Here is a 12,094-nt window from a genome sequence, read left to right on the forward strand (position 1 = left end):
AAGCTAGGCAATTAGCAAATCCGATGCTAAAAATATTAAAATGCATAACATGATTTAGAATATTTCTTCCAATTTCAACTTAATGCTAGGGAATTACGTGCCAATAGCTGTCTTACATTTGTGACTCCAGCTCTTGGCACACTCCTGCAGAACTGGGGTTGTGTTATTGCATATGTGGGTGGTTATTAAATGCTTTATAATGATTATGTTAAAGGTTATATTCCTCATACACATAACTTCACTTACTATTATGAGTTAGACGTGTACATGAGTAGACAATGGTCTCCTTCCATTAAATGCAAACTGGCTGAAATTACTGTTTAAGTTGCCAGGTTGTAAGAGAAAAGAGAGCAAATTAATGAGGGTGAAGTTGTATAATCAGTTTATAAAACAAATCATGCTGAGGTCAAGGCTGACATCGCCAACTCCCACACATCTAAGTACCCTTAAAAATGTGACCTTCTCTTTTTTCCCGCCACCACTGCTCTAATTCAAGCTGTTTCTTATTTCTCTTCCATTCACATGCGGTTGATGAATCATTTATCTTGGCAAAACATGAATTCCATCATGTCACCCGTCTCAGAAACCTCTGAGGGCTTCCCACTGCTTGAGACACAAAGGCCCAACTCCAAGGCAAGGCATTCATGGCTCTCCTAAATTTGGCCCATCCTTCTCATTCAGTGGTTCTCAACCACTCGGGGAGCTTTAAAAGATAAACAGGCGTATATCTTGTGCCCCAGAAATTTTATTTATTAGTTCTGGGGAAAGATCTAGGGACTTGTATTTTTAAAAATATCCGTGGATGACTTTTATTCACTGCCAGGGTTGAAGCACTGGTATAATTTTCCCACCTATTATTTCACCCAACATGAACTAAAGCTTCTGTTCCAGCCAGTAATGCTGATTTGTTTGTTTGTACCTCTATTTCTCCATCATGCTGTTAATCCAACTTGGAATATCATTTCCTCTCTTAGCTCTTTATTTAAATTTAAATCTTTACCATTCCTCTAAGACTAACTGAAATCATAATGATATTGCCATTCTGATAACCCCAAGGGCATGTGTTACCTTCATGAAGTACTTTATGGCAATTAATAACATATTGTTTGCACTGTGAGTGTTTTTTCCATACTTCATTCCCTGTATTTCTGGCTCCTGGAGGGAAAGTCAACTTTTCCTAGTATCTTTGGTTCTCATTCCCTAGCCCTTTGCACCTATGACAGCATTAAACATAAAGCAGACATTCACTCATGTGCCCAAAGCTTACAATGACTAAACATATTAAAGTCTCCAAAATTTATGAAGTGTATTCTTATAGCCTGACAACATAAATTATCAACCTTCGGCATTGTTGATGCATACACTGATGGGTTTTTCATGGGAAGCATCACTACACCCATACAGAAATGATAATTACTTGTCCACAAAATCTGACAGGATGTCAAACACAGGGTTGGTTGATGCCTATAAATGTGTTTTCTCTATAGACAGGAGTACTTTCCATGTTTATATATTCATTTCTCTTAAGTTCATAGAACAACAGAAAGGGAGAAGTAGTAAAATGTCAATACGGTACTTAAAATGACCCACCCATACGCTCAAACAGCTGAAGAGTTGTTTACAATGAACTACTGTGGGGAGGACCAGAAGAGCAAATGCTCCCTTGCCCTCAATTTAGGAGACATGAGAGTATCAGTAACCTACAGGTAAATGTCTTTTATGCAAATACTGAAAGCCAAAAACTTCCTGGCATGAGAGCATCCAGTGATATGCTGAGCCACTGCCAGAGCTCCAGCTCAGGCTCTCCTGTGTCTTGAGCAACCCAGAAAGGTACTATCCTGCTTCTAGGGCATGGGAGATGTGATTCCACACTCCAAGCTAAAACTTCTCTGCAAAACAGTATTATGCATGGTAGCTGCCTGTGGTTAAAGTACCACTGGTACATATGAGTTAAATAGTCTTGGGAGGCCTGGCTGAGAATCTAACCACTATTAATAACATTGTTTTTGTGGAAAAAAATGTTTTCCGCATTCCAAACAACAGAATTAGATATGAACTTTTGGAATACAGTTTTTTTCTTAGATTAGGAACTGACTGTATCTTGTTATTTACACTATGGTCAGTATTTTCCTAGGATAAGATGGCAGAGTGTGGGGGGGGGGGGGGGGTGGTCTGCCAAGAGTGCAGAACAGGAATAAATAGTTGCCATGAATACAGACCATATGTGACTATAAGGGTGCAAGACAGATGATAAAAGAAAAATCCAGGCACATTACTAATTTATTAAGCAAATATTTACCAAGAACTATTAAGATTATGCTGAATGACATGAGAAACAAAAATTAAACAAGAAGTTTGGTTTTATTTATAGTCCTCACAACCTATAATGGGAGATAAGACGGACATAAACACAAGTAATAAAGCTGCCTGGTAAAATGTGCTAGGACAGTGATAAAAACAAAATATTGGATGAAGTCAGCAGAGAGAGAGACGGAGACAGAGTGTGTGAAAGCTAGTGCTTCTAGCTAGAGCAATCAGGGAAAGTTCATGGAGGAGCATGCACCTGGGCTGAGCCTGGAGGATTTGCACAAGATTTCAACAAGCAGAGGACACGGTAAGATTGAAGGAGAGAACATCCTAGAAAAAACATGAGTAACAAACACAGTACACATCAAGCCACAGAGGCATGAAGAATGGTGAGAATTCAGTGAACAGAAAAGAGTCCAGTTGGCTAAGGTGAAGGATATTTTTAGGAGCTGGGTAGAGGGCTTCGAGTGCCACGCAATGGAACATGGATTCCATCCAACAGTGAGTGGGGAGCCATTAAAGTGTTTTAAAAGTATTGGAGTTTTATATGCAGATCTATCTGGCAGTGGAATACAGGATGGAGGAAGAGTGAATGACGACAGAAGACCATCAGGAGATAATTATATTAGTTGACATTGGTCAAGATGACTTTTAAAGCTAAGTTTTTGAATAAACATTTAAGGTTTAAGCACTAGTTCATTACTAAATATCTCCCTTCGATGATCACGAATATATAAATCATTTAGAAAAGCCATACAAAATCTTAAAAAAACTGAAAAACATAGTTTAGTGGGAAAAAAAACCTTTTGAAAACATTACGCTTGACATTTAGTCAAGACCTAATGACTAGACTTAATGAAAAATAAAGGAACATTTTGAGGTGTTAATCTCACTTTTAAAATGATACCACGAGTTGAAACATTACAATTTTAGGAAGCACATGAAATTTACAAAGAAATAATCTTTCCACTATTTTCCAAGACCAGTAATTCAATATACAAGGCAACTCTAAGATATTCTGAGAAATTTGAGAGTTCAAAGTGTCACAGATACTGGACTTAATTCTTTAGATGTTAAATCAATCTTAAGCTGTGTTAAAATGGATAAGATCAGACTTACTTGAGGTGATTTGACTTAGTAAATGTCTTCTAAACTTCAAATTTTCAGTGTTGGATGAGACACGGCATTCATCTTTATCTGAAAAAAAACGTAATGGAAGTAATGAAATTGAAAGAATTGATAGGTAGCTTATAGAAGCCAATTACATGATTACACCTTAAAGACTATAATAGAGTTATATGAAGTCCTATAAAACTGACATTACTTATACTATGTATAATTTAAGAACCTAAGATAAAAATCTTAAGCTATGCCCAAAGACTTCTAAAATAGGAGATATAATACATTTCCTTCATATATTTTTATGTCAATCTCCTCAAAATTCTGAAAAATATATTATTAGATATTCAAGATTGATTGACACCAAATTCTTTAATATAGCCAATAATCAAGCCCTATTCAGTACTAATATCATGGAGAACAGGGAAAGATGAAATTGCATAAGAGAGAGTTTCTGTCATCAAAAAACCCACAAACCACAAGAGGAGACAAACACAAACAACTCCATATCAAGAAAGATATAGTAAGTGTCCCAAGAGGGACAGAAGTGAACCAATACCAAGAATTAGAAAGGTGGCAGTGTAAGAGTTAGAAGGGAAAGAACTGATACACAAAGGCAGCACACTAATCACTGAATTGACAGTGGAGAGCAAAGGAACATATCAACTATCCTTTAAATTCTAGAATTAGATCCATCAATAGATGAATACACAAGATGTACTATAATTAAAAGTACACTTATCTTGATGAGCACTGAGTAATGGATAAAAGTGTTGAAACACTATTATAGTGCAAACCAGAAACTAATAGAACACCGTATGTTAATTGTACTAGAATTAAAATTTGGAAAAAAAATCTAGAATTGGAAGAATTCAATACTTTTTTTGAGATGGCTGTGCAAAAACTGGCAGTGTCCACAAAAGGCAGGTTTAAAGTTCTTGGGAGGATAGGAAAGAAGAGTTCTGGGGAAGACAAAAGTTACAAAAACTTGTTCAAAATAGAGCACAGGACCCAGATGACATAAGGAACTAGAAGCAGGTCGGCAGTAGAACTATGGCTCCATGAGAACAAGGTAGGTTTGACTCCTTGGGAAAAAAAGAGCATAAGAGTAGGGGTTCACTCAGGATGACAGGTAACAAAACACCATTCTGACTCTCTTTTTCTCTGCTTTATCTGTTTGGTGAGACAGGGCAAAAGACTGGCCACATATGACACCAGTCTCACTTTCTCTTAGAACTTGCCTGCCCAAACCCACATACATTCTCCTGTCATCTACATGGTAAACTCAACAGGGCAAGTTAAGTCAATCCAGTTGGAATAGGGATAAGATTCCATGCAGATATAAACACACTCTTTTACCCAGTTTCCACCCACATAAAGTTGACATTTTTATTCTAAACTGAGTTACGTCATGTCTACTTCTCAAAGGGTTTAGAAGTTGGAAGAAGGAATATATGGTATAAAACTCCAACAAAAGGTATGTAAACCTTTGAATGGAAATCAACCTTAATTATATGGAAAATGAGTTTAGTGTAGAACCTGTCAGCCAAAGTGAAGTTTTAAATTTTCTAAAAACATTCAACAAAGACCTAATACTGAGACTTAATGAGGTTAAAGAACATTATTAGAGATGCAGATTTCTAATTATGGGGTCAATGCCTTTAAAAGATATAGCACTATTCACAATTTTTACTTTTTTGTGTCATTTTGGTGAGTTGTATTTTTCAAGGAATTTGTCCATTTCATGTAAGTTGTCACATTGACATAATGTTCAGAATATTTTACCCTTTAGATACTTCTTGGATCTCTAATAATGTTTCCTTTTTATATCTATATTGTTAATTTGAGCTTTCTCCTTTTTACTTAGTAGGGGCTTATACATTTTATTAATATTTTCAAAGAAACAACTTTGACTTTATTAATCTTTGTCAGTCTTCTCTATAGAATGCCTTCTTTCTTTGTAATTTCCTTCCTTCCAGTTTATTGAATGAAATTGAACTTCTTTTTCTAGGTTTTTGAAATGAAAAAATGGATGGTTGGCTTTCAACCTTTTAAGCATAAACATTTAAAGCTACAGATTCTAAGCACCACTTTAACATTCTCTCACAGCTTAGATACTAATTGTGGTTGTATTTCTTTGACCAGTACTGGATTATTTAAATGTATGCTGTTTATTTTCCAAACAAACTGAAGATTAAAAAAAAATCTTTATTTCTAGTTTAATTCCACTGTAGAACATATATGATTTCAACCTTTTACATTTGTTGAGATTCGCCTTTTAGCTCAGGATATGTTCTATTTTGGTAAAAGTTTCTTGTACACTTGTAGTGTATTGTAGTCTGCAAGAGTTGAGAATAACATTCTATAACAGCAATAGGTCAAGTTGGTTAACAGTATTGTTAAACATCCTATAACCTTTATGATTTTTAAAAATCTGCTTATTATATCTAGTGGTTCAAAGAAGGTTATTAAATTCTCCAAATAGGATGGTGAAATCATGATTTCTCCTTGTTGTCCTGTGAATTTTAGCTTTACATATTTTGGAGTTAAATTGTTAGGAACATACAAATTTAGAACTATTCTGTCTTCCTATTGAATTGACCCTTTTATCATCATAAAATTCTCCCTTTATCTTCCATAAAACTTCTTGCTTTAAAGTCTACTTTATCTGATATTAATATATCAGATTTCTTTTAGTGTTTGCACAGTGTAACTTTTCTTCCCATATTCTTCTATATAATATATCTTGTGCAAACTAGATATAGTTGGGTCTTTTTTTTAAATGTAGTTCAAAACTTTTTGGCTTTTAGTTGGAGGACTAAACCTATGTATATGTAATCAGATACTGATATTTAAAATACCTTATTGGTTTTATATTCATTCCATCTAATCTTTTTTCTTCTTTCAATTAATAAATTTTTATTACTGCATTTTATCTCTTGTTAGCATTTTTTAAAATTCCAATATAGTTAACACACAGTGTTATATTAGATTCAGGTGTACAATATAGTTTTGCACAGAATCTGCACCAGTCTGCATTCCCACCAACAGTGCAGGAGGGTTCCTTTTTCTCCACAACTTCACCAACACATGCCATTTCCTATATTGTTGATTTTAGCCATTCTGACAGGGTTGAGATGATACCTCGCTGTAGTTTTGATTTGCGTTTCTCTGATAACAAGTGATATTGAGCATATTTTCATGTGTCTCTTGGCCACCTGGGTGTCTTCTTTGGAGAAGTGTCTGTTCATGTCTTCTGCCCATTTTTTAACTGGATTATTTGTTTTCTGGGTGTTGAGTTGTATCAGTTCTTTACAGACTTTGGATATTAACCCTTTATTGGTTATGTCATTTGCAAGTATCTTCTCCACTTCTGTAGGCTGTCTTTTAATTTTAATGATTCTTTCCTTTGCTGTGCAGAAGCTTTTTATTTTGCTATGGTCCTAATAGTTTATTTTTGCTTTTCTTTCCCTTGTTTTAGGAGGCATATCTAGAAAAATGTTCTACGGCCAAAGGAGATATAACTGCCTATGCCCCCTTCTAGAATTTTTATGGTTTTAATTCTCACATTTAGGTATTTAACCTATTTCAAATTTATTTTTCTGTATGGTGTAAGAAAATGATCCACTTTAATCCTTTTACATGTAGCTGACCAGTTTTCTGAAAATTTGGTGAAGAGACTGTCTTTTTCCCATTGGATATTCTTTCCTCTTTATCGAAGATTAATTGACCAGATAATGGGTTTATTTCTTGGTTCTCTATTCTGTTCCATTTATCAATGCGTTTATTTTTGTGCCATTACCATACGGTTTTGATAACTACAGCTGTATAATATAACTTGAAGGCTGGAATTGTGATACCTTCAGCTTTGCTTTTTCTATTTAGAGATTACTTTGGCTATTCAGGGTCCTTTGTGATTCCATATAAATTTTAGGATTGTTTCTGTTAGCTTTTTATTCAAACATCTTTGTAGTTTCTCATGAAATTATCATAGAGATTACAAATACTTCCTTGAATTACAAAACTTGACTTTTACCACTTCCTATACAAGACAATAATTGGTTTAACTCCATTTATACCTATCTGCAATTTGTTCTACTGTTTTCATTTAATTTATTTCTACATATGTTTTAAGCCTGAAAGACATTGTTATTATGGCTTTAAATAGGCAAAAATCTTTTATATTTACTCACATATTTATGCTTTTCATTTTTTTCCCTAAAGTTCTATGGTTCCAATTGGGATCATTTTTCTTCAGACTGAATACCTTCCTTTAGTATTACTGTACTATGGTTCTACCTGTGATAAAGTCTCCCACCTTTTTGTCTAAAACTGTCTTTGTCTTCATTTAAAAAACACTTTGCTGGGCATACAGTTTCAGGTTAGCAGTATTTTTCCTTTCTGCACTTAAACTTTAAAGATGTTATTCCATTGTTCTCTGATTTTAATAATTTCTATAGAACAATCTGCCATCAATCTTATCATTGTTCCTTTCAAGTTACTATGGTTTCTTTCCTTGGGTTATTTTAAGATTTTCTCTTTATATCTGCTCTTCCTGAGTTTCATTATGTTATACTTACATATGGTTTTCTTTATATAATATTGCTTGGAGTTCACTAAGTTTTTTTTGTATTTCTTGAATCTGTGGATGGCTATCTTTCATCAGCTTGGAAAATCTTTGGTCACTATCTTTTCAAATATTGGTTTTGCTTCTTCTTTCCTCCCAGTACTCCAATGATATGTAGATTAGGTGAAATGATTCAATCCATATGTCTCTTAACCTGTTTTGTTCTTTCCATTCTTTCCCCCCACCCATGCTTCACCTTGTACATTTTCCCATTGAACTGTCCTTCAGTTTACTAATTCCAGTTGTTTATTTTTTAACTGTGCTTACTTTACTATTAAACTCAAATCTTAATTTCAGATTACATTTTTTAGCTCTAGATCCCACCATTCTGTTGCCATTCTTTGTCTTTTCCTCTATTTAGCTGTTTCTTTTATTTCCTTTATATATTCATACGACGATAAAATTGTTGTTTGATAACTCCTATTATCAGTGCCATTGGTGGATCTGCTTCTATTTTCTCTTCTTTCTTGGGCTGTTTGATAGATTTTTACTTTTCACATGTCATATAACTTTTTAGTGTATTCTTAATACCGTGAATGTAAGAAACATAAAACTGTGGTAGGTATTATTTTTTCCCAGTGAGGGCCCATCTTTTCCTATATTAGACAGTAGGGTGAGGAGATGATCTCTTCAATTTGATCAGTTTACTCTGGTATAGGATGTCTCAAATATGAAATCAATTGTGTGGTTTATAGCAACTGCATCCCACCACCATCCCATGTAGACTCTCTCCTAAGCACTATGAGATTACAGAAAATTTCTCTGTATATTTCCACCTCAACTTCCTAGCCTCCCTTCCTGCCCCAAGGTTCAGTTAACAACCCATGGGGGAAGCTAGCTGTATGTCTGAGGACTCTGGTTTCCAGTTCATCATGCCAGACTATATGACCATCAAAACACCAATGGTTTCTCTTTCCCCTAGTAAAGTCTTACCTCCATAGCAAGCTTGATCTTTAGCCAGTGTCCATTTTGGGCAAATACACTTAGGAAAAATGACTGTCAGTATTCTTAGCTCATACGGGCTCTTCCATTTCTGAAATCTCAGTTCATTTTGTCGTCTTTGCTTTCACAACTCTCTGAGATCTTCAATAAATATGGCTGTGGTTAAGAGTAACACAAATATTTTAAAACTCCCCCCACTGAAAAATAGGCATATATGCCCTTCCCTCACCTTGAATATGGGTCACTTCTGTAACTTCTTTGACCAATAAAATGTGGTGACTATGACATGACACCAGTTTCTGGACCTAGACCTTAAGACACTGATGAATTTAACTTCATATATCTAGGAATATTCTAAAATCACTGAACTGCCACAAAAGAAAGCCAACTATCCTGATCTGTTAAAAAATAGCAAAAACAGCTTTTGGTTTCATTAATTTTCTCTATTATTTGTCTGTAAACTTCTCTTTTATCAATTTCTACTTATTTTCTACTTTCTACTTACTTTGGATTTTATTTTTCCATTTTCTTAAAGTGAAAGCTCAGAAAATTTTAGGCCTTTCATTTCTAATGTTAGTATTTTAAAGCTATAGATTTTCCTCTAAGCACCGCTTTAAGCTACATGAATATGGCATGATGTGCTTTCATCTTCATTTAGTTCAAATATATTTTCTTATTTTCCTTGTGATTTCTCTTCGAACCATGGTTTATTTAAAGGTATGTTGTTTCATTTCCAAATATTTTGGGGAAGAATTCTAGGTATTCCACACTTACTCATTTCTAATTCAATACAGTAATAGTGAGAGAGCATACTCTGTATGATTTTAATTCTTTAAAATCTTGTTTTATGACCTGACAAATGATTTACCTTGATAAAAATTCCACACATACTTGAAAAGAATGTGCATTCTATTATTGAGTGAAGCACTCTATAAATGTCAATGAAGTCCAATTCATTAAGTGTTGTTGCAGATTTGTATATTTTAATTGATATTCTGCCTATATCAATTGCTGAGAAGTGTTCAAAACTATCTATAACTGTAGTCACGTCTACTTACCCTTTCTTTTCTGTTAGTTTTTGCTTCACATATTTTGAAGCTCCATTATTGGGCTCAAAGACATTTAGAATTATGATATTCTTTTGATGAGTTTGTTCTATCAGCAGAAAATATCTCTCAGTATCACTAGTAATATTCCTTGATTTGAAGCCTATTTTGTTGGATATTAATACAGGAAGTCCAGTTTTCTTAATATTAGTGTTGTCATGGTATATCTTTTTCAATTCTTTTAATCTGTGAGTTCATATTTGAAGAGGGTTTCTTGTAGAAAGTATGCAGTTAGTAGGTCTTGCTTTTTTATCTAGCCTGATGATCTCTGCCTGTACAGTAGTCAGATCATTTATACTTAATGTAATTATGTTATATGGTTGAATTTGAATTAATCATCTTATTTTCTGTTTGTCCCAAACTGTTCTGTGTTTCCTTTTCCCATTTTTTATTGCCTTGTTTGGAATTACTATTTCATTTCATTTATCATTACCATTTCATTTTATCTCCACTCTTGGCTTATTGGATATACCTGTTTCTTTTAGAATTATAATGGTTGCTCTGGTGTTTAAAATATAGACCTTTAACATATCACAATTTTTAAAAAATGTTTATTTATTTTTGAGAGAGCAAGAGAGAGAGAGAGAGAGAGAGAGAGAGAGAGTGAGCGCACAAGTGGGGAAGGTGTAGAGAGAGAGGAGGAGACACAGAATCCTAAGCAGGCTCTGAGCTATTAGCACAGAGCTCGATGTAGAGCTCGAACTCATGAACTGTGAAATCATAACCTGAGCTGAAGTTGGACACTCAACCGACTGAGCCACCCAGGTGCCCCTAACATATCACAATTTAACTTATAATAATGCTGTACCACTTCATGTATAAGAATTTTACAGCAGGATATATCTGTTTCTTCCTTCCCGTCTTTTGTGCTATTGTCATCATAGTCTAACTATGGTAAGACTGTCATACTGGAGAATCCAAGTGCAGGCACTCTGGTTCAAAGATCTAGCTAAAACTAACTTTTGAGTGATCCTTGTCAAAATACCATAAAGCTGTCTTGGACCCTCCAAACCAGCCCACATTACAGCTGAATGCCCACCAACTAACCTCAGCTGATGCTACACAGTGAAGAATAACCACCAGCTGAGCCTTCCCTGTTCATTACCCACAAATATGAAGTACAACAAAATGGTTATTGTTTTAAGATTATAAATTTTTAGATAATTTGGTATGGAAACAGAGAACCATAACAGATTCTGGTGCAGGGAAGTGGGGTCCCATAATAAAAATCTTAAAACATGTGGCATTGGTTTTGGGACCAGGTGGGAAGCAAAAGCTGGAAGAGCCTCAAGAAGACTGTTAATAAAAGCTTGAAGTACATTAGTGAACACGTTAACAGAAGGAAATTACAACCCCTCTTACACAGTGGTATGCAACACTTACTTGCATAACATAGAAAAGAGAAAATATACCCAATAAAGTGGTAGATTTGGGTAAGGAGATTTCTAGGCAGAAGATTCAAAGTATTAGTCTCTTTTAGCTGTGTGTACTAACGTATACATAGACAGAGATGAGCTAACAAAAGAATTGTTTCATTTTCAAGCAGAATTTAGAGGAAAGATAAAGGAGCCAGGTCTTGCCCTTTCAAAAGAATAATCATCCCCATTCTCTCCAGACTGAAAAGAAATAGCTTCAGAGTCTAGGGTTTCCTACCCTAGTCTATGAAGTCTAGGGTTTCCTACCAGTAAAGCATGGTTTCAGGATAACAATTACAGTATGACTCTAAAAATACTGCAGAAGTGGAAAATAATTTAAAGTTGTATCTAATTCAGTTCTAAAACTCTTAAGAATGTGCTTCTTAGACTATCTTTTCTAGATAAAAGGCCTCTAGAAATCTTGGAAGTATGCCTTTTGGGCTCTTTCAAATAGAAAAGCTTCTAAGAATTTTATGTTTTGTAACACATGGACTCTCAGTCTCAAGTAGAAAAAAAGCCTATCTTGGGGCGCCTGGGTGGCGCAGTCGGTTAAGCGTCCGACTTCAGCCAGGTCACGA

The 12,094-nt window shown here is 34.8% G+C and overlaps 1 protein-coding gene across 8 annotated transcripts in view; it reads right to left on the reverse strand.

Annotated features, from left to right (window-relative positions):
* Positions 1–12,094, reverse strand: part of ZNF438 (zinc finger protein 438) — a 172,917-nt gene that overhangs the window by 89,822 nt on the left and 71,001 nt on the right. For 5 of the 8 annotated variants that reach the window (XM_047867505.1, XM_047867507.1, XM_047867502.1 and 2 more), the window contains one exon: positions 3,427–3,504. The gene's annotated coding sequence lies outside the window, so the exon portion shown is untranslated. Of the gene's footprint in view, positions 1–3,426; positions 3,505–8,986; positions 9,152–12,094 lie in introns of all 8 variants that reach the window. The other 3 variants (XM_047867499.1, XM_047867506.1, XM_047867501.1) reach the window with 1 other exon arrangement.

This window comes from Prionailurus viverrinus, chromosome B4 (assembly GCF_022837055.1).
Source record: "Prionailurus viverrinus isolate Anna chromosome B4, UM_Priviv_1.0, whole genome shotgun sequence".
Classification (NCBI taxonomy): domain Eukaryota; kingdom Metazoa; phylum Chordata; class Mammalia; order Carnivora; family Felidae; genus Prionailurus; species Prionailurus viverrinus.